The sequence below is a fragment of the Sapajus apella genome, unplaced genomic scaffold, assembly GCF_009761245.1.
Source record: "Sapajus apella isolate SASKATOON/1434 unplaced genomic scaffold, GSC_monkey_1.0 scaffold67, whole genome shotgun sequence".
In the NCBI taxonomy this organism is placed as follows: Eukaryota; Metazoa; Chordata; class Mammalia; order Primates; family Cebidae; genus Sapajus; species Sapajus apella.
In genome coordinates, this window is record NW_022437007.1 from 5,446,350 (window position 1) to 5,471,363 (window position 25,014).

Genomic DNA, 25,014 nt, shown 5'->3' on the forward strand with positions numbered 1-25,014 from the left:
AAATGTTAATAGTTGATTAACAATTAAATATAAAAAGAGAGCCATGAAAGATAGATTCCGTTGTCTCAATGCAGTAAGTATAGAGACTTCACTTAGTTTCATTACTTCTTTTCTAACAATAAATTCCTGCTCTTGGCTATTATTTTTAAAGACAATTGAGTTGAACCTTGTAAGAATTACAACTTTGTATTTTAAGGGACTCTTCCTTTGTAAAGGAATTGAATTCCAAAGTAAAGGAATTCAATGCTTTATTTACTCACTTGTATGGAGCTAGGCAATAAAAGAAAGATACTCATTGAAGTATCAGGAAATTCAAGATCTGTGGCTGAAAGCCATGCATAAGGGACGCAGGGAATGGGACTACATCTGTTTTATAGATAATACCAGGTTTTTTCTACAGGTAACTTTCAGTTTTGCAGAGCATGATAGAATCTACACAATATTAAAAGTAAGCTGAACATTGATTCTGTGATATTTCCTGAGAGGGAAATACTGCCCAATTACTCCTTCCCTACCTTCTACATCTCTCCAAACCTCTTCTACACATCTCCAAGTGGAACTTGGGCTTTGAAATCCATTACACCTATTAGTAACTCCCAAATGTAGACCCCCATGGCTGTGGGTGAAAATCACAGTGCCAGCACTTCACACTGTAAAGCTAATTCCTATGGTTAATAAATACTGTACTTAGATTTTCTGGCCTAAATACAATACTCACCAGGAGTTTAAAGTCATTATTTACCAATTATTAGACACTGAGATTATGTTAGTATGTTGAAAAAGCCATAAATGTCAACTTCTAGTTCCTGTGCCTATACTTGAGAAAACAGTGTGACCACAGCCTCATAACCCTCATAACCCTGATGCCTAAAAGACACCTCTTTACTTTGCCCTCTTGTCTCTCCCCATTATCACCATCTTAGTCCAATCCCCTATTGCCCTCACCCTCCAGAACTAAGTCCTCTTCACAGGTCTCCTGGCTCTCCTAGTTTCTCTATCCAGGGGCTAGAATGATGCTATACCCTTTTTCACTTGCTAATCCCTGGAAAATAGTCCCATCTCTCTGGAGCTGTGGACGTTATTTTCTATTTCCTTACTCCCAGAATATTGACTTTAAAAAACAGTCAGTAATGGCCAGGCATGGTGGCTCACACCTGTAATCCTAGCACTTTGGGAGGCCAAGGTGGGTAAATCACCTGAGATCCGGAGTTCAAGACCAGCATGGCCAACATGGCAAAACCCCATCTCTAGTAAATATACAAAAATTAGCCGGGCGCGGTGGCACACACCTGTAATCCCAGCCACTTCGGGAGGCTGAAGAAGGACAATTGCTTGAACCCAAGGGGTGGTGGTTGCAGGGAGCCGAGATTGCGTGATGAGAGTGAGCTCCATCTCAAAAAAAAAGGCAGTAACTAAGGATAATGCATATCTTTGTTCCTTTCCATCTGGAAGAGTTCAACAAGTGCCCTATGGTAAAGAGAAATCCCTTGTCAGATAAGTGTCACCTAAATTACCCTTACTATACAAGCATTCTCATTAATCCATTGGCATTTCACTGAGACAGACCATACAGGTGGGCTGCTCTGGCAGACTGTAATGACATTTTATTTTTCTGATTGAGCCAGAAAATCTTTACCAGAAAAGGATCTCTACATTACATTGAGTGTGAAAGTGTTAGAAAGGTGTAAGACTGCTATAATTAAAATAGCAAGCCTACAGGCTTGTAGTGTATTTTACATTTAATAATGGATATACAATCTTAAATAATATAAATATTTGTTGCTGATTAAACTAAGAATATTCTCAGGTATGAAAAAACTTTATATTTTAGGGAAAAAAACTAATCTTTTTTATGTTCTTTAGGCAACCAGTATTTAGGATTTCTTTAACCAGCTATGTTATTCTCATAGTTACAAAGAAGAATTTTTATTTTTTTAACTTATCAAATAGTTAATTTATGCTACTTGCCACCTGCAGTTATTTTATTACCACTTTGAAAAGGTGAGAAAGTAAGTCATTAATATGCACTGATGATTTTCTTTAGCAATTTAGAAGGGTCCATATATCAGAAACTCTTCCAGATCTCCACCATTGCAAGGCTAAAAAATTACATTGAAATTCAGCTATTTAACCTTCATAAATGAAGAAACCTGCACAGCTAACATTAAACGTTTGATTTAATTTACTTGCACAGGTAGTTCACTGAGAAGGCATTTAACCTTAAAATTAATGATATCAGATCTATTCCACAGTGTATGTGCCTCCAATTGCTTTCTACAGCACTGCACAAACTAATGTTAAGTTCTCATTTTAGTTATATTCCTGGGCAGGAGGGAGACATTATCCTCAATTATCTTGTGTAACATCTTTGTCAACTTCAGATGCCTTCCACTTCAAGAGCAGTGGATGAGAAAAGTAGGGGTGAGACAAGACCCAGTCCATAGCAGACAACCTCTGAAAGCAGATTCAAGGAGAAACCTCTTAGAATCAGGCATGAGTGTTGGTTTTTAATTGTTTCTAAGCTAAATGAGCCTCATCCTTTTGATACTTTTACCTTGGCCACCTTTAGGATAATTAGGGGTTTGTTTGTACACATGTTTCTAAAAGGAGAAAATCTTTAAGTACTAGAAGACATCTTTGAAGAATTTATCCTGATCGCCAAAGAGAAAGGCCTTTCTATGATTTAAAAACTCAAAAGTCATAACATTTAAAAAATGGATAAATGTAACAGCACACACATCAAACATTTCTGCCTGGCAAAATTCACCAAGCAAAGTCAAAATATATGACAAACTGAAAGAAAAACATAGGCATGTTATAAAGAGTTTATCTCCTATTTCATACATAAAGAATATCTACAAATCAGTTTCAAAAGTCTAATAACACATTATGAAATTGGCAAAAAAAAAATAAGCACATAGTTCACATTAGAGAAATAAATATGCCACTTAAATGAATGAAATAATGTCCACATTCACTCATAATAATACAAAGACAAGGATACCAAGATACTCATGTTCATTCTAGACTGGTAAAGATCCAAAGATTTAATAAGATACCATAGGTGATATTGTTCAGCAACAGTCACTCTCATGCAGTGCCGACGGGTATAACACCTCAAAAGTTGTAGGGAAGGTAATTTCCAGTATCCAGCAAATTTTATATATATATATATATATATATATATATATATATATATATGCATACACACACATGCACACACACGTGCACACACACACACACACACACACACATGTACCCAGAATTTCCACTTCTAGGACTATACCATATAGGTGTACTTATACAATAAAGAAAAAATATGCATTAAAACATTTTTATAAGAGCAAAAGTGAATAAACAACCCAAATATTCACATACAGTGGATAGAGTACATAAATTAACAAATATGCATATAAGAGAATAATATAGTATGCAGTCATTTTTAAAAGAATTAAAAAGTTTTTTCTATATAAAATGAATTAACCTTTAATGTATACTTTTGGATTAAAAATAGAAAGACTAGTATGAAGCAATCTGTGTAACAATAATATGAAAATATCTGTGTTAAAAAATATAGAAAATATATACTTGATAACAGAGTTACCCAATATTAGGGAATATATATGTCTCCCCATAAGGCATATGTTGAAATTTAAACCCCAATGTGATGGTATTTGGAGATGGGGCTTTTGAGAAGTAATTATCAATAGATGATAAAGGGGACCCTTAGGAACAGGCTACTGCTCTCATAAGCAGAGGCCGGAGAGCATGTTGCTTTCTTGCTTTCCTTCCACCCTGTAAGAACACAATGAGAAGCTGGCAGTCTGCAACCAGATCCAACCATGCTGGCACCCTGATCTTGAACTTCTAGCCTCCAGAACTGTGAGAAATAAATCTCTGTTGTTTATAAGCCACCTAGTCTACGGTGCTGACTAAGATGCTCAAGAGAAAATAAAGTATACACAAGAAACATAGCATTAGTTAACTGCACTGAGAAGAATTGTGCAGCTGCGGGACACAGGTAGGAGGGGAAATCCATCATAAACAGCCTTTGTACTTCCGAATTTTGAACCATATAATTTACTGCCTATATGAAACATAGTTTTAATAAATAAAAAGGAAGCAAGCAGATAAATGTATTGGCTAAAATATGACAGATTTTTCTATGAATTTCACTTATTAAAAGTTCCTTTAACTTCTAGCACAGTGGAACACAGATAATCCAAATTATTTCTTGAATAAAAATATGACGTATGCCCTTCTGAGAACAACTGTTAGAGTTGCTCATGGTCATTGTCCTTCCTGTAGAATTCTAAATGCTTTCTCAGCTCTTACCCCACTCCATGCTTCTTACCTTCTCAAATAATAAAACATTGTTGGATAATTTCTCTAGAAAATATAGGCAAGGACTTGCAACCCTTCCCCACTTATAATTCTATATAAGTTTATATAGAATTAGTGCAGGCCTGCTCAGTATCAAACTGTAGGTCTTCTGAGGATATAATTATTACATTTCTCAAATAGGGAGACCTTGCCTAACATATGGTCTGACAGTAGGACAGAATATTTTAGATGGAGCCTCTTAGGAAATTAGGGACAAATGAGAATTTTTTAATGTCAGGTTAGAGGTTTGATATGAAATTAAATATTCTTAGTTTTTTTCTATTTTGTTTAGGTTTGATTTTCATGAGATTCTTTTAAATATACAGAAGCTCCTTCATTCTTGGCTGGAGAAAATATTCAGTCCTAACAGAAAGCAAAAGCAAGACTCTTCCACAAGGTTAAGCTATGGGGAAAATGGGATGGGCAGAAAGAGGCAGCAAAAGTAAGTGAAGCAGAAGAATGATTATTTTCATATTGAGTATTGTATAGAGATGAAGTCTGTCTGGGAGGCTGGGAAATAAAATGTAACCCTAGTGATTACTAAAAAATTATCACTAAAACTGCTGGGCTATTTTGAAACATAAAGTTATCTTCAGTACAACAGGACTACAAGGTATGTTATCATAATTGGAAATAGGTAATTTTTAAATACCACCTGCAACAATGCAAGACAAGCTGAGAGTGTGTTCTGCAAAACATAACACACTTAGCCTGCACAAGAGAGGTGATTCTGATAAAAATTTTTAAAAAGTAAGCCAGAGAGATAATTCTCCACATTTACATTTTTGTGGTCACAAAAAAATTCTCTGGCACAAAATCCCTTTTCTCATAAACTCAAGCTGGGCACAATATATTCCTTCTCCATTCTTTTTTTTTTTCTCCTAGCACACAGTTTGACATTGGTTTGATGTCATTAGCATCACCTTCGACAAATCATTTTCTTCACTTGTCCAATTACAGACAACATAAAAATGCCTATCCTCTATGTTTCTTATTTCAACACTGGAACTTGACATGACTCTACTCTAAATCACAGAAGCCGCTTGTCAGTTTCTATGACTTAAAGTTAATTTTCACTCAGCTTTCTCTTCTTTTTATTTCACATTTCTTGTGGGTAATGGCCACAGTGAAAACGATGGTATAGGAGCTTTTCTCCCTCAGACCCCTTCCTTTTCCACCATGGATTTATAGCACACTTTTGCTCAGGAAAATTTTCGTATAGCTCCCCTCCACTCAACAATAAAAGAGTGTCATAAACCTGTATAGATATCCTCTCACACTATTTAGGGCCAAGTTCTTCCCTTATACCAAAATGTGGAACTGCTACAGCAGTCAATGATGAAAATGGGGCAGTTGAGGTCCCAAGAAGGAACTCACAAGCTTACTACTCATTTTATTCTACTTCTCCCAAAACAGGCTGAGAGGCACAACAGTCAACTACCACCAAGACTGTAATCACAGTAAATACACAATGACATAAGCAGATACAGGAAAGTGAAAGAATATTCATTCTTTCCATTCAAAGAAAAAATTTGTATCAAATAGGGGACAAGCTAAGGAAGTTAAATTTCACTAAATTAAAGTTGTGTGTTTTTAAACCATATTCTCTGCATAAAAGCAGCAGCAAAAGAAATAGTGGGTAACTACTCCAAGCAGAAAATAAACTAATAAAAATGTTTGTGTGTTTTGTTTCAACGCATATTATCTTGGCCTCCCTTGGCGGCGGCGGCTGGGTGGGGGGGGGCCGGTGTCACACATTTCTCATTTGCATATTCCATTTTGCTTTTTTTTTGGCCCCTTTCTAAGGATTCTAAATGCCTGACTTGTAATATACACTTGTAGATTTCCATGGAAACCAGGATTCACCTTGAAATATAAGATAATATTCTAACCCATGTACTGAAACACCTCCAGGGCTGATGGGTAGCCCTGCTCAAGCCATTACTGTCACGCTTTTATAGGTGAATTTCAGAGCTCCCTTGGATTCGTTGAAAATGGGTCTTGAAGATGAAATATCCTTCATTGCCAATGTGTCCGGCCTGTGTATACTTTATCTTTGATCCTGTGTGTTTCAACATTACTTTCTTCAAAGAAAAAAAAGTGTCATCTCATGTTACACTCCAGAAATTTATTCCCAATTCAATTTATGCTACCCAAAAACTTAAACTCTAGCCATTTTTTAATCCAGAATTTAAAAATAAAATCATCAGAAGTAACAATGTTTCAATCCCCAAGACTGTATCAACTATAAATGGCTTTCCTAATTTATTAATTATAAAATTCTCATGAAAAATCATTGATTTAAACAATTTATTTTCAATGCTAATTTCTATCTAGGAATGTTGGCACTTAGGAAAAAATATACAAGCACATTTTACTGAGGGCTGAGGGAAATGTGCCTCTTATATTGTTTTCATGCTATTTCATCCCACATTATGTTGCTGTGTTTGACAATCGCTTCCTGTCTTAAAGGATCCTGTGCTGTTCAGTTTGGTAGCCAACAGCTCTATATGTCTATTGAACAATAGAAAAATGCCTAGTCAGAACTTAGATGTGCTATAGATGCAAAATACACATCAGATTTTAAAGACTTAGTACACATAAAAAAAAGAATGGCAAATATCTCATCAGTTTTTATATAATTCTTATGTTGAAATGATAAAACTTTGAATATATGAGGTTAAATAAAACGTATTATTAAAATTAATTTCACCTGTTTCCTTTTCATTTTTAAATATGGCTACAAGAAAATTTTAAATTACATATTTGGCTTGGGTTATGCTTCTCCTGGACAGCACTGAAATGGAATTTATAAAAGCATCATGAAAAGTTTACAAATACCACTATATCCAAGCCTAGCATATGTTTTAAATACCCCTCGTCCCTGGCATAATATAGATGCTCAGTAAATATTTATTAAATAAAGGAATAATAAAAGTGAATAAATGGTTTCTTAAAGAGTAAATTTTTGCCAAAGAAATCAAAGTGATTCATGAATATGAAGAAATGAGTAATTTGCATGCTTGAGGCTTAAAGGAAGATAAGTATTAAGAGAGTTAAATCTGAAAAGTAAAGAAATGACATCTAATGATTTTTTTTTTAATTCTGGATTTTTAAAACTGGCTGAAGTTTAGGTTTTTGGGTAGCATAAATTGAACTGGGAATAAATTCCTAGAGTGTAATGTGAGATGATACTTTTTCTTTGAAGAAAGTAACACTGAAGCACACAGGATCAAAGATAAAGTATACACAGGTGGGACACATGTACTTAAAGACTAAGTAGAGGTTGAAAAAATGCCAAAAGCCAAGAAAGAAGAGCTATTTATAAGATATAATTTATGTGATCAAGAATAAATATATATATTGTTTCTAAGGAAGGTAACAACATAATTAAGGATCAACAATTTAAATTTGGGTCATTTATTTTGATGGTAATTTGTACAAAGTCATGATTTAAATAAGTTAAATCAAAATTTGACTAAGTTTTCTGAAAGGTACATAAAGAAAAAATGGTTTTATAACATGCCATGATGGCAATTAGTGTCATAACAAAGCTGGGCAAAGCTTTGCCTTTGTTTATAACTCTAACTAGACCCAAATACCCATCAGTTTTACCAGATATTGCAGATAAGATTATTTGTCATGGGAGAAAATTCCAAATGCTGGAAAGCAAATTAGGTAATTTGAAAAATTTGTGGAAAGTCTAATCAAAAAGAAATTTCCCAGATCAGTGTTTGTATCAAGAAGGGAGCAACAGCTTTATTAACTAACATCAATATAGTGCTTAATATATGCCAGGCACTGTTCTAAGCAATTTACCTAAATTGGCATAATCATCACATAGTCTTCACAAGAAGTCCATGATATAAGGACTATGGTTATCCCCAGAGATTGACCAACTAGCCCATGATCACCTACAGCTGGTGAGGGACACAGCCTGAATTCAAACCCAGACAGTCTTGCATCTAATCACACTGCTATACATTTATGGGAACCTGCTATGTGATAGCTGAATTATATATATCACTCAATTTTTATACAGTCTATGAGAAGGTACAATTATTACCATTTTGATAAGTTAGGTGATCAGTATTCAGAGAGGTTAAGTCACTTATCCAAAGTAACCTCTTTGTATTAGAATCAAAATTTGAATACAGATCCAACAGATTCCAAAATTCCTTCCACTAAATAAAGAGGGCCTGCTAAGACTCTGAAGACAATTTTTGTCTCTAAACACATACTTATTGTCCATATGGGTAAAGGTAGATTATTCAGATGATCTGTATCACTGAATCTGCAATACTTTCTTTTGTGAAACTAGAACAATATCCAATCTAGTGAAAATTAGTTACTTTTTCTTACATTTTTGAGTCGTGAAATTGCACAGATGTGTATTTACTATCCTCATTTTTCAAATCTTACAGTATCTGCTGAAATAATCATAAAGCAATGTATATGAAGCTATGAACAGTGCTGGAATATGGTGCCAGGACCCTTCGGAGAGTCACCAAGTTACTGTCTGCCTCTTCCACAAAGGACTGCTGGATTTTGCAGATCCCATCTGTAAGCTGCAGAAAGGTCTTCTCCCCAGCAAAGGAAATGTGCTATGTTCCTTGCAGTCTGACCCACAAATACATAATAAGTCCCAACATCAGTGAATGGTTAAAATAGGGAGATACGTAGTCACCTCATTAGCACAAATAAAATACACACTGCCAATAAACAGAAGAAATATTTAACAAAAAAAAGCAAATCCAAAGACATATTTTTACTTCTGAAAAGAATATGGCAATAAAATATAGAGAAGACTTCATCATTGCTAATAAAACTATATAATATGTCCACAGAGTAATTATCTAATGATGATAAATATTTTCTTTTCTTTAAGTAATAAAGGAGGAGAAAATGAAGGAAACCTAGTGCTATTTGTGCTGAAGAATTAAAATTCAGGGAAGTTAGAAATGGAAAGTTATGCTTCCCCTAGTAACTATAACTTGGCATGTTCTATATAAGGATATAAATATAACAGTAAATATAGTATATAAAATATTATCATGTGTGCAAGAAACGAATAATGATAGCTGGGAGGATCATAATTTTGACTTTCCTGATTTTTTATGAGTTTAAATTCTCAGCCACAATGTTGCAGTAATGCATGCAAGTTTTCTAGCCAATCTTGACTTAATTTTTACCTCTATGCAATTGTCCAGGTTTTCTTGGCACTCTATAGTTTAAAGCAGTAACCTTTGAACATTGACCTTCCAAATTTGATTCTCATTCAAGTCTTGACCTTTAAAGTATCAAAAAAAAAAAAAAAAAAAGAGAGGCATGAGTATTTTTCCCCGGACCTCATTAAACATGGGAAAGAAGTTAAAAGCAAAGCTTTCAGCTGTGCATGATTGTTAAACAGTGGGGGAATGCAGAAACTGCTAAATAAAACAAGTCACTCGTTGGTCCAGAGAAAAAGCTCAAATAATCACTTCAACCTGCACACCGCTGTTTCTTATTTAATGCTGAGGGGTTTTTACAATGCTGTGGTTGCCAAAGAAAGGTGAATCCAGTGGAGTAAAAGAATAGCAGTGTATGAGACTGTTTCACATCAGCTATTTGCAATGAATATTTTAGTAACCATCATGAATCCACGTCAGCAGTGCAATCATCAAATGAAACAGAAAAGAAAGCAAATATTACCCTAAAGAATGAATTTCAATTTTACATAGAGGTGGAGGCATTTTCACTGCCCTCTGCTGTAGTGATGATGGGGTAGAAAACAGTTTGCATCAGAGTAAAGTGCTCTCTCTGAGCTCGTGTATTCTCAACTCACCATCGTATTTTTGAACTTGAGAGGCAGGGAGGAGTAAAAACTTCCACTCATTTTCCTTCTAGGTTTCATTTAGTTTTTCTTTTATCTCCCATGAGCTTCAAACTATCGTAGCAATTCTCTCCTTGGAGAGTATTACCTTGCCTCTGCATCAAGCTATGTCAAAAACTATTCAATATTCTAAGCAGTTCCACTAAGGCACATGTTCCTGTCTTATTTCCTTCCCTAAGAAGTATCTGTATTGATCTCTCTAAAACCTTGGGGCCAAATGAAAATAGCAGGAGAGGCATTCTATTGGGGGAAAAACAAATGCAGATTTGTACTGTCCCCTCCATTTTCTCTTTGCTTCCCAGAATATCAGTGCAGACACAGCAATATTGGAAACTCAAAGCTAGTTCTTTCTTCCTTCTTCCCCAAAGCTGTCAATAGCAACCATTTGTGTTCCTGCCTTTAGAACTTCAGGACCAGAGATCAATCAGTCACTGTTTCAGATTTTTCTTTGAAAGAACCACTACCCAACCATAAATAAAATGCAAATTTCTTCTAATATTATTCAATGGACTAATTTCTGTGAATAATTACTTGCAACTCTAATTAATTTGAGTCCAGTTTTTGTGCCTAGTTAACATTGTTCATGATTTTGAACTCACTCTTTAACTGCGTATTTTTAGAAAAGATGAGGAAAATGCCATCAGGAATGCTCAGTATAACATATTATCCCAGATGGTAACATGCATTGCGAGCAAATGTATTTTTGGATCCTATGATTTTTATATTAATGGGGTTTAGGTAACTACCCCAAAACATGATACATTAGCATTTGAGAAAATACCAGAAGCAGGAAGCTCTCTCTAACCTCTCACTTTTCCCCTAAAGCAGATCATAACACTGAGGAAGGATTTTCTGACCTCTTCCTGAAGCCAGGGATAAGACCCTCATGTGGGAGGTGCCCACCCTATACACAGAGGAAAGGAACATCCTTCTCTCTGAAGACACAGAGACACAGAGAAGAATCTGAACTAACAGGCCTTGCTAAATTTCCCCCAGTGTACTACCATTAGATTATACCCCTTTCCAAACATATGTCTCCTAAACTGTCTACTCTTCATCAAACCTAGCATAAAAATACACACAGTTTACTTCTTTGGGTCTTTGTTTCCCTGTGAAGCTATCAGGTTACATAAAACATGGCAAATAAATCTGTATTGTTTCTCCTGTTAATCTGTCAGTTTTTCTTTCAAACCCAGCCAGGAGCCCTGAGAGACTGAAGGTACCCAATGGGGGCCATATCAACTGGGGATATGGCCCTAGAGCTTCTGGTAGCCAATGAAGGGCCATATCAACTGGGGACACCTTGCTCAGTCCAGAAGCTGCAGTTAAAAGATCCTTGACCTCTGTCCAAAAAAAGCAGGCAGAAGGTAAGATTTCCTACACATCAGTGTTGAATCTCTGCCTTTAGGGCCTGGTAGAGCAAAAGTGGTTAAGAGTCTTTTCTTTCTAAATCCAGATCAGCAGCAAACAACATTTTTAAAAGTTAGTTCTTTTATACTGTGACTCTAGTTAAACATTTGGTGAAATTGGGGTACCCATTAGTTATTGATATTTCCCTTCCAAGGACGGCTATTAATTTCCAGTTGTCTCACCTTGTGTCTTGACTGCTTGACTTGACTTTCCACTTATTGAGGCACGTAGGTAATGTGGCCTGCATGTACGGGTGCCCAACAGAAAGGCTGTGGGGACCCAAATACATAGCAAGACAGAAATATGAGTTCACATTTCTAATATAGCAACTGTTGCCAGCTCTCATGGGGCAGATTATCTGTATTTCTTTTGGCTGTCTTAGGAGTGGTTTTGGATCTTGAGAGGGCTGCATCTTTTTGTACCCTCTTTTGAGGACAACTCTTGAATCCATTGTTAAGTCATAAAAGGTTGATTCATTTTGGTGTTTAGTCATTTAATAGACACCTTTGGTCTAAGAGAGAGAAAGAGAGGAGTTCAATGCTACTAGGAATGTTTTTTGTTTTTTGTTTGTTTTTTTTCCTGGCAGAAACCTGATAACATTAGTTATAACAGTCAAAAGTTGGCCAGATTGTGGGTGTGGCAGCTCAAGTCTCTAATCTCAGAACTTTGGGAGGCTGAGGTGGGCAGATCATGAGGTTAGGAGTTTGAGACCAGCCTGGCCAACATAGTGAAACCCCGTCTCTACTAAAAATACAAAAAATTAGCTGGGTGTGGTGGCAGGTGCCTGTAATCTCAGCTAATCAGAAGCCTGAGGCAGAAGAATTGCTTGAACCCAGGTGGCAGAGGTTGCAAGAAACCAAGATCATGCCATTGCACTCCAGCCTAGGTGACAGTGTAAGACTGCATCTCCAAAAAAAAAAAGAAGTTGGCCAAACTGAAGGCTGATATTATGAGTCTGAGGACCATTTTTAAAGCCTTCTAAGCTAAGATAGAACTATGTACTCAGAGAGGAAAAAAAAAGTCTGAAGCTTTTGAGGAAGAATTTATGAGAACAAAGACACACACTTCTAAATCTAAAACATAAGACTCCTTTATTTCCCTGTTATTTGGTAATCTGTTCCTTGATGTAAAGGAAGAAATGGAAGATAATGCAGCAGATAAGTGAGTCAGCCCCTTAATACCATTTAGGCTGTGACCCAGTGCTTGGAGGAATTAAAACTAACTATCCTGGTCTAACAAATTGAGTCTTTATGAAAACAGAAATGGAACTGCAGAAGCAATTTAAAGTCCACCAATCCTCTTTAACAATACTCAAATCTCACCTATTTATCACAAGATGCTTGCAGATAGTGTAAAAGATCAGAACATGGAAAATAGACCTATCCTACACTTAAGAAAAAGAGGTAAATTTTTTTAAAGGGTAATTATAATAGAGCTCTGATTATCAGCAAATATGACCCAAAACTCCCTCTTGGAAAAAACTCTTACTCCATGCCTTTGAAATGTAAATAATCTACTTTGTCTTCTCTTGGACCCCATGCTGAGGGAAATGAGCTATTTGGAAGCAAATTAGGCAAATGAAAAATCTTAAAAGTCTTTTCTACAAATATTAGTAAAAAGCTTTAGTCTTCTAGGCAGGTAACCTTAACTTGTGCCATTAACCAGAAACACTATTTGGATTTAGCTATTCTTTTATAAACAAGTGAGTTCTGTATTACTGTAGCCATTTAGGCACATGGCCAAAACTTCAAAATGAAAGCTACTTGGCTTTTTCTGCATTTGTTTACATGATTATGCATGTCTATCTGTATATATGTTATATACGTGGGCTGTTTCTCTTCCTCTGGATGGTATTACCAAATTAATTTATAAAATTTCTTAAAGTTATATTCAGACTGCCTTAAAGATCAATGAGCCAAAATAAAAATTAAACCCGATTCTCTGGATCTCTATTTTTTTAATAAAGTCTTTGTGTCATATAAAACTTATTTAAAATTGCTGGGCATGATGGCTTGCACCTGTAGTCCTAACTGCTCAGGAGGCTGAGGTGGGAGGATCACCTGAGCTCTGGAGTTCGAGGCTGCAGTAAGCCATGATTGTGCCACTGGACTCCACACTCCAGCTTGAGCCACAGAACATACTCTTCTCCAATTAATCTGTCTTTGTCAAATTTCTTTTCAGATTCAGCCAAGAACCCTCAGAGAGTTGAGGAAAATCTTTTCATCCCCTACAGAATTCATGACTATTTTCAAAACATTTTATCATTAAAAACTTTGCAAATATCTCCACATAAACCAATGCCAGGGAAAAAACACAGCCCCTAACCAAATTGGATAATTGATATATTATCTGAATTATAAATTAATAAAATCTTACAGTTATGAAATGTTTTGTATTATTTTCACATAACACTACTAATGATGCATTTATCGAGTGTTGATATGCACAAAGCCCTCTACTAAACACTATATGTACTATCTCACTTAACTCTTAGAACCACCTTTCTAGATAGGCTCTATTATTGACCCCATTTTAAGTATGAGAAAACTGAGACTAAGTGTATTACAAAGATATTAAGTGTTAGAGTGAGATTTCAAACTCAGATGTGTGCAGTGAGCCACTGTAGTATAACACATTCATTATTTAAGTTGATCATTCCTACATTCTTACAAAACAACTAGAAAAGCAATTCTTCTTTCTGCTTGACAGACTTGCAAACTATAGAAAGAGTAGAAATGACTTATAAAAGGTCGTTAAGCTTGTACAGTAACCTCTCCCTTAGCCACAGTTTCACTTTATGTGGTTTCAGTTACCCATAGCCAATCTCATTCTAAAAACGTCAAATGAAAACTTCCAGAAATAAACAGTTCATAAGTTTTAAACCATGTGCTGTTTTGAGTAGCATGATGCAATCTCACAGCATCCGCTCCAGCCTGCCTTTGTCCATCTTTGCTGGGCAAAAATGATTCCCTTTGTTTAGCATATCTATATTTTATACATAACCTGTCTACTAATCAGCAACATCCATCATCTGCTCCTGATATCCAGCCATCAACATCATCATAGCTCGATGATCCAACAATCACTCGAAATAGATAATCCTCTTTCTGACACAGGAAGGTCAATAGTAGTTAAATGCTATGTCGCAATGCCTATATCATTCACCTCACTTCATCTCATCACATAGGCATTTCATAATCTCACATCATGACAGGAAGGATGAGTAATTTTCAGAGTGGGAAAATATCTCATAACCTTTATTACAGCATGTTGTTATAATTGTCCTATTTTATTAGTTGTTATTAGTATTAATCTCTCACTGTGCATAATTTATAAATTAAACTTTATCATAGGTTTGTATACAGGAAAAAAGCAGAATATACATAGGGTTTGCTACTATCTGCAGTTTCAGGCATCCACTGGGTGTCTTGGGACATACTCCCTGAAAATAAGGGAAAACGACTACATGGGTAAGAACTAACATCCAGATAAATTTTTGATGACTTTAAACCATCCCATGTACTTTAGCTATGTATGGTTTAAATGTCCTTTGAATTATGACTATCAGTTGATATACTGAGATATTCAACGTCATAGGTAACCAAAAGTGGCAAATTAAAATAGCTATCATTGCCTTTCAAATTAACAGTGCTTTTTAAATAATAATATTCAATTGTTTAGTTTGGTGGAATTGGCAGACCCCTATACAGCCAGCTGAAAGTAGAATAATAAAAGCTTTTAGGAAGGTTTTTGTAATAAGCAGTAAGAGCTGTATAATGTTGACTTTCTTAGACCAGTAAATCCATTACTAGGAATCTATCCTACTGAAATCATGTGAGATACAGACCAAGATACTGATAAAGTTGTTCAAATCAGCATGATTTTGAAATAACAAACATCTGAAATACACTAAATACCCAGCATCAGGAAAGTAGCTACATTATAAAATATAACATGGAATTTTTTTTTTTCAGTTTAAAAACAGTTTTATTTGTACTTCAAGATATAAAAAGCGGTACTATACAAACCACAGCCACAGAAATAGAACTAATTACTGGAAAGATAATAATGGTTTTACAGTTTTGAAGCTAAATGTTTGCTTCTATCAGTAATACAAGGATAAAAATTGCTACATTAAAAGAAGAGAAAAAAGAAAAAAATATATATTTTCCTGGAATGATAGGGCAAGCACATGAATGTGCTAACAATAGAGTTTGTACAGAAAAATAATTAAAATAGAAAGTTTCTAGCTTTCTTTGAAATGAATTTGTGATTCTCATAACATGGAATATTATGCAGCCAAAAAAATAGTAAAAATGTTTTAATCATTCATACTTGAGATACAAAACTGCATAAATGACATGATTCCTATAAACTAAAATATGTGTATATATATATATATATATTATTGATATGGTTTGGATTTGTGTCCTCACCCAAATCCCATGTCAAATTGCAATCCCAAGTGTTGGAGGAGGGGCACGGTGGGAGGTAACTGGATCATGGGGACAGATTTCCCTTCTGCTCTTCTCATGATAGTAAGTCCTCATGCGATCTAGTTGTTTAAAAGTGTCTAACACCTCCCCTTCACTTTCTTCCTCCTATTCGAGCCACGTAAATGTGCCTGCTTCCCTTTACACTCTAAGTGAAAGTTCCCTGAGGCCTACTCAGCCATAATTCCTGATCAGCCTGTGGAATCATGAGCCAATTAAACCTCTTATCTTTATAAATTACTCAGTTTCGGGTATTTCTTTATAGCAGTGTGAGAAGAGACTAATACAAAAAATTGGTACCAAGAGTGGGGCATTGCTATAAACATACCTGAAATGTGGCAACAGCTTTGGAACTGAGTAATGCACAGAGGTTGGAACAGTTTGAAGGGCTCAGAAAAAGGAAGGAAGATGAGGGAAAGTTTGGAACTTCCTTGGGACTTGTTAAAATTGTTGTGACCAAAATACTGATATTAACATGGACAATAAAGTCCAGGCTGAGGTGGTCTCAGATGGAGATGAAGAACTTATTAGGAATGCCTCAAAGGCATTTCAGAGACTTCCATAGCAGCCCCTCCCATCTCAGACCCAGGGGACTGGGAGGGAAGAATGGTTTCATGGGCCAGGTCCAGGGTCCCGTTTCCCTACACAACCTTGGGACACAACTCCCTACATCCCAACCACTCCAGCTCCAGCTCTGGCTAAAATAGTCCCAGATATGCCTCAGGCAGCTGCTCTAGAGGATGTAAGCCATAAGCCTTGGTACCTTCCATACACTGTTAAGCCTGTGAGTATGCAGAAGGCAAGAGTTGAGGCTTGGGAGCCTCCACCTAGATTTCAGAGGAGGTGTGGAAATGCCTGGATGTCCAGACAGAAGTCTGCCAAAGGAGTGGGGCCCTCATGGAGAACTTCTACTAGGGCAGTGCAGAGAGGGAATGCCTTGGGAGCCCACCCCTTGTAGCAGCATGGCCTAAATGTGAGATATGGAGTCAAAGGATATTATTTTGGAACTTTAATATGTAATGACTACTCTGTTAGTTTTCAGACTTGCACAGGGCCTGTAGCCCCTCTCTTTAGGATGATTTATCCCTTCTGGAATAAGTGTGTTTACCAAATGCCTGTACTCTCATTATATCTTGGAAGGAACTAACTTGTTTTTAATTTTACAGACTCATAGGCAGAAAGGACTTGTCTTGTCATAGATGAAACTTTGGAAAGTGGACTTTTGAGTTAATGCTGAAATGTGTCAATACTGGGGGGACCCTTGAGAAGGCATGATTGTATTTTGCAATGCGAGAAGGACATAAGATTTGGGAGGGATCATGGGTAGAATGATATGGTTTAGATCTGTGTTCCCACCCAAATCTCTTGTCAAATTATAATCCTCAATGTGGGAGGAGGAGCCTGGGGGAAGGTGACTGGATCATGAGATGGATTTCCCTCCTGTTTTTGTGATAGTGAGTTCTCATGAGATCTGGTTGTTTAAAAGTGTGTAGCGCCTCCTTCTGTGCTCTTTTCCTCTGGCTCTGGCCATGCAAAATGTGCCTGCTTCCCCTTCCTCCATGATTGAAAATTTCCTGAGGCCTCCTCAGCTATGCTTCCTGTAAGGCCTGTAGAAACATGAGCCAATTAAACACTGTTTCCTTATAAATTACCCAGTTTCAGGTATTTGCTTATAGCAGTGCAAGAATGGATTAATACAATAATAAATGTAAAGATGCCCAGGAAAAAAAAGGAATGATATTAGCAATGTATCTCAATATGCTTACAGGCCAATATTTTTTCATCTCTAAAAAAAGTTGAGTTTGTTTCTCCATACACAGTTGCTAACAATCTCCATCCTTTCATCCTCCCTTTCTTCCGGGGGAGGAGGAAGGAGTATAACTCTTTCATCCAGCCTAAGCCTCAGCTCCTTCTTCCCACCCTATAGGAGCTCATCCTTGGGGCTGGGACAGAATCTGAAGAGCAGTGGGAACTACCAGCAGGGGCATCAGAGTGTAGTCCTATGGCTGGCTGCCACAGTCTCTGTCAAGGACAAGAAAAAGTTTCACTATTTAAAATTAAAAAGACTCTTCTTATTTCAAAAGAAGAAGAGGGTTGTTCCACAATTACTGATAATTTGAATTATCAATTTTTTTTTTAATTTTAGTTTTTTTTTCTCTGGTTCAAATTTAGTTTAATGGTATTCTCTCCTAAGTCAATAATTAGTGAAAAATGACTTTAATCAGCTTCTCAAAGTGTAGGTTGCCCATGTCTAAATGCAAGTATGATTTTTGTATAACAGTATTTCTAAAACAGTCAAAAAGAGTTAATATGTTCCACTAAAAAGGTAAACATGTTATTGCATTCTGATGTATTGCATGCAGTTGCTTATTTTCTTTTTTTCAACCATACCCCACACTTCCTGCTTCCTTCATAATATAAGAATAATCCTCGGACCAAGTATGTTCTTATAATAAATCTAAATTTTAAAAGTCTAAATAAATACTGATTTTAGAATATATTGATAATTACCTCCAAAACTCTCCTTTAGAGAAGTAATATTGCTTTCCATGTATTCAAAATAAATTGTAGTTTAACTAATATGTTCCATAGGTTGCTATTTACAAGTATTTAATAATTGAGAAATTTGCAGTCAAGAGATTCAAAAGTTACAGTTTTTAATATTTCTAATTAGAAGATCCTATGTGTATTTTAAGGATGTATAATGTCAGAGTGTCAAGATTAACTTAAATTTTCTTCAAAAAAATGTTTATACTTTAAAAAGCCATTTCAAATATTAGTAGCAGATGTTATTATAGCTTATTTTTCATGTAGCAAACTGAAAAATTAGCAATCCATATAAGAATCCCCAACAGCAAGCAATCTACTTTACATATCCATACGATGAAGACAAATATATTATATTTCATGGCCATGTACTTTCAAAAACTCAACTTTTTTTTACATTAAATGATGTAAGCCAATGTATCCAAACTCTATGTGAGAGAGGCAGAAAATAGTGTTAGATAATTCTGAATCACTATGAAAACTCTGGATGTTGTCTTCAAACACATTTCAATCTCAGGATACTTTATAAGGGGCAAGTCTGAGATAAGATGCCATAGCCTTCTTTTATATATAAATAATAGTTGTTTAGTTTTTATACTAGCACTTTAGAAAGAAGAGAGGAAGAGAGAGGCTTTGAACAAGGTTGCACACTTAATTTATGTCCCACATGAATTCTCACCTACCCTCTGGGCCTTAAAAGGTAGAAGTTGGACATTGACAGTAATTATTTTGGATTGCACCACATGAAGGCAGCTGAGTGTAAAACGATACTTCAAAGAAGTGCAGCCTTGTGTCACTCTGAACAACCATCATGAATATAACTTGAAGTGTTCAGGGATGCCTTCACAGAAGTGATCTGTATAGATAAGTGATTATCTTTGGATGGTAATATAACAACATGCATGTACACATAGAGTTTTTTTTAAAAAAAAGGAATAGGTAGAAAACTTATAACTGTGAACAAAATTGTCTTTTGAAAATGTTTAATTAAAATGAAATTTTAAGTGCACTATTAATAGAAGTTGTTAAAACACCATGAATAGTAAGAAAATAGATGTTGACCTATTTAAAGCCAATAATATGTTGGTAAGATGGCTTCCTTTTTGATTCCTTACATAGGCAAACCTGCTGAAACTCAACTCTGTGTAATCTCTTCATCTCCCAAAGCTCATAAATTTTCCTTTTGTCTTCAGACTACAATAAGATCTGAGTGGAAAGCTAAAGTCTTTCTAGTGAGAACTCTCAACCTGAAAGAGGCAGACTCTAATTCTTTACATATAAATTTGTATATCTCAAACACACACACACACACACACACACACACACACACACACACACACAATCCTACATCATTCTGTAAGACCAAACCACTTAAAGGCTTAGTATTCACTCATAAACTATTTGTATTCAATTTTTACAGCAGGCACTGAGCTAGAGATTGGTTTTAGGGATGAACAGGATGCAAAGGGATTCTGCCCTAAAGAAGCATAATCTACTGACTGAAACAGACCTGTAATCAAACAGTTTAATCCCTAGCCCAATTCCAAGGTCATGCTACTGAAAAGCCCAGGTATTAACGATACTCTTGGAAAGATCAATATTTCATGAAAAAAGAGGGGAAACAACAAATTACATCTATTTAAAACCCAACATAAATACAAGTTAGAGAAGCCATGTTCTTCCAAAAAGACAGAAGAACAGTTGTTAAAAACCTGCTTGAATTAGTAACATTCTCCTGGATCACCCTCCTCTACTATTGAGCAAATAACAGCGTGTCTTCATGATCTGCTAAAACTAATTCTTCCACAACTTTTATAGGGTTTTCATGTTGTTGCTGAGATTTGAAACCAGACTTTACCTTATATCTTGTATTTCTTTCCATGTAACTAGATAATGTTTGAAATATTAACTGAGACTGCTTTTCTTTAGACTTTCTCAACTTTTTGTTCTTTTTCTCAGAACAGAGCTGGCTTAGACAGGAAGAATTAAATTTTTAGTTTTAAATCTCAAAATATACTCTTTAATTTCATAGAAAAAAATAGGAGAAACAATAGTCTTGAAGGCCAAGACTTTCACAATTAGAAGCCAAGTTTCTGGAGAAAGAAACTCTCTCTCTTTGGGAGTGGTAGCAAAAAAAAAAAAAAATACCATTTTAAAACTACCAAATGTGGGAAATTTATTTTCGCAACTGCAAACTTTTCTTACAGAGCATGTCTGTCACATGATAGAAAGAGAATTAACTAAAAACTAAAATAGTTATATTCTAAAATCAAATGGGTCATGATCCAGCAGTCTTAGTGAAGCCATTTAATTGTTCTGGGCCTTACTTTCCTCATGCATAAGATGTAACTTTGGGCAAGGAATATCCAAGGCCACTTTCCATTCTCAAATCCTAATATGTGAAAGACAGTTGCTATACTAAATCCTGTGAAATATATATAATCAGACATTGGGCAAAATCCATCAAAAAGCTTAAAATACAGTTGTAAAAACAGGACAAATATATACCTGTTCTTACATACAAACATAACTAAAATTACAAAGCATGTCCTGGTCTTCCTTTCTAAGCATTTTTCCACACTAAAAGGAACCAGAACTCCTTTGAAAAATATGGTAAGAAAGCTTGAGACAAGCCTGGGTTATTTTGGTGAATCAGAAAGAAAACACTCAAAAAATTATGATGGTATATCAAATGGGTTAAAAAAAAAAAAACAGTTTGAAGTAGTTCCCGTGTGGAAAATTTTAGATATCAAAATAAACAGTAACAGTAACAGCCATAACAGATAATAAGAATCTTTGATTTCAAACTAATAAATATGTAAACGAAGATAGCAGGAAAGCTCTCCCTTACTGTAGAATATCAACCAATAAGTATAAAATGGGTAATACACATAAAATACACCATTTTCAATCATTACAAGCAAGAATCATGAATAGATGCTAAAAAGGAATAAAGTCAACATTTAATGAGACAAAAAGAATATTTATATATACACCAAGTTTTTCCACACAGAAAAAATAAACAGCATTACATTGAGAAATCTGGTGGGCATTATCTTACTAATTAATCAAAGTTATTATCACCAACTGCGAGATAGTGACATTATGTACCTCCTGTTATGATGGAGAAGGATGCAAAATCATTTAAGTAATATTTCTACCAAAAAATACTCAGAATTTTATCATTAAGAAATGACAAACTATACTGGGCATGCCTGTAGTCTCAGCACTTTGGGAGGCTGAGGTGGGTGGATCACCTCAGGTCAGGAGTTTTTAATCAGCCTGGCCAACATGGTGAAATGCCATCGCTACTACAAATACAAACAAAAGAAAAACATTTGCCAGATAGGCTGGCGGGTACCTGTAATCTCAGCTACTCGGGAAGCTGAGACAGGAAAATCTCTTGAACCTGAAAGGCAGAGGTTTCAGTGCACCAAGACTGAGCCACTGCGCTCCACCCTGGGTGACAGAGTGAAACTCTGTCTCAAAAAAAAAAAAAAAAAAAAAGAAATCACAAACTCATGCATTCTACAAAACAAGAGTTCTTTAAAATATCAGTGCAATGACATCAAAAAGCTTATCCACCATGATCAAGTAGGCTTCATCCCGGGGACGCAAGGCTGGTTCAACATACGCAAGTCTATAAATGTAATTCACCACATAAACAGAACCAAAGACAAAAACCACATGATTATCTCAACTGATGCAGAGAAGGCCTTTGACAAAATTCAACAGCCCTTTATGCTAAAAACCCTCAATAAGCTAGGTATTGATGGAATGTATCTCAAAATAATAAAAGCTATTTATGACAAACCAACAGCCAATATCATACTGAATGGGCAAAAACTGGAAGCATTCCCCTTGAAATGTGGCACCAGACAAGGATGCCCTCTCTCACCACTCCTATTCAATATAGTACTAGAAGTTCTAGCCAGAGCAATCAGGCAAGAAAAAGAAATAACGGGCATTCAAATAGGAAAGGAGGAAGTCAAATTGTCTCTCTTTGCAGACGACATGATTATATATTTGGAAGACCCCATCGTCTCAGCCCAAAATCTCCTGAAACTTATGAGCAAGTTCAGTAAAGACTCAGGATACAAAATCAATGTACAAAAATCACATGCATTCCTATACACCAATAACAGACTTAAAGAGAGCCAAATCAAGAACAAACTTCCATTCAAAATTGCCACAAAGAGAATAAAATACCTAGGAATACAACTAACAAGGAACATAAAGGACCTCTTCAAGGAGAACTACAAGCCACTGCTCAACGAAATGAGAGAGGACACAAACAGATGGAGAAACATTCTATGTTCATGGTTAGGAACAATCAATATCCTGAAAATGGCCACACTGCCCAAAGTAATTTACAGATTCAATGCTATCCCCATCAAGCTACCAATGACCTTTTTCGCAGAACTGGAAAAAATCACCTTAAACTTCATATGGAACCAAAAGAGAGCCCACATAGCCAAGTCAATTCTAAGCAAAAAGAACAAAGTGGGAGGCCTCACACTACCAGACTTCAAACTATACTACAAGGCTACAATAATCAAAACAGCATGGTACTGGTGCCAAAACAGAGATATAGACCAATGGAACAGAACAGAGGTCTCAGAGGCAACACTACATATCTACAACCATCTGATCTTTGACAAACCAGACAAAAACAAGCAATGGGGAAAGGATTCTCTGTTCAATAAGTGGTGTTGGGAAAGCTGGCTAGCCATGTGCAGAAAGCAGAAACTAGACCCCTTCCTGACACCTTACACTAAAATTAACTCCAGATGGATTAAAGACTTAAACATAATGTCTAACACCATAAAAACCCTAGAAGAAAATGTAGGCAAAACCATTCAGGACATAGGTGTTGGCGAGGACTTCATGACCAAAAGACCAAAAGCATTGATAACATAAGCCAAAATAGACAAATGGGACCTAATCAAACTCCACAGCTTCTGCACAGCAAAAGAAAGAGTCATTAGAGCGAATCGGCAACCAACAGAATGGGAAAAAATTTTTGCAGTTTACCCATCTGACAAAGGGCTGATATCCAGAATTCACAAAGAACTAAAACAGATTTACAAGAAAAAAACTAACAAGCCCACTCAAAAGTGGGCAAAGGGTATAAACAGATACTTTACAAAAGAAGACATACGTGAGGCCAACAAACATGAAAAAATGCTGGTCATCAGAGAAATGCAAAGCAAAACTACATTGAGATACCATCTCACGCCAGTTAGAATGGCAATCATTAAAAAATCTGGAAACAACAGATGCTGGAGAGGATGTGGAGAAATAGGAACTCTTTTGCACTGTTGGTGGGAGCTTAAATTAATTCAACCATTGTGGAAGACAGTGTGGCGATTCCTCAAGGACCTAGAAATAGAAATTCCATTTGACCCTGCAATCCCATTACTGGGTATATAGCCAAAGGATTACAAATCGTTCTATTATAAGGACACATGCACACGAATGTTCACTGCAGCACTGTTTACAATAGCAAAGACCTGGAATCAACCCGAATGCCCATTGACGATAGACTGGATAGGGAAAATGCGGCACATATACACTATGGAATATTATGCAGCTGTCAAAAACGATGAGTTTGGGTCCTTTGTAGGGACATGGATGAACCTGGAAACCATCATTCTCAGCAAACTGGCAGAAGAGCAGAAGATCAAACACCGCATGTTCTCACTAATAGGTGGATGTTGAACAATGAGAACACATGGACACAGGGAGGGGAGCACTACACACTGGGGTCAGTTGAGGGGAAATATGGGAGGAACGGTGGGTGGTGGGGAGCTGGGGAGAGATAGCAAGGGGAGAAATGCCAAATGTAGGTGATGGGGAGGAAGGCAGCAAATCACACTGCCTCGTGTGTACCTGTGCAACAATTTTGCATTTTCTTCACATGTACCCCAAAACCTAAAATGCAATAAAATAAATAAATGGGAAAAAAATGGAATTACATCAAACTAAAATACTTCTACACAGCTTTACTGACAAACTAAGAGACAACCCACAGAATGGGAGAAAATATTTGCAAACCATTCATCTGGTAAGGGATTAATTACTAGAATATATAAGAAACTCAAATAACTCAATAGCAAAAAACAATTCAATAAAAAAATAAGCAGACCAGGTGCAGTGGTTCCTGCCTGTAAACCCAGCACTTTGGGAGGCCAGAGCAGACACATCATTTGAGGTCAGGAGTTCAAGACCAGCATGCATAACTTAGCAAGACCCTGCCTCAACACACACACACACACACACACACACACACACACACACACACACACA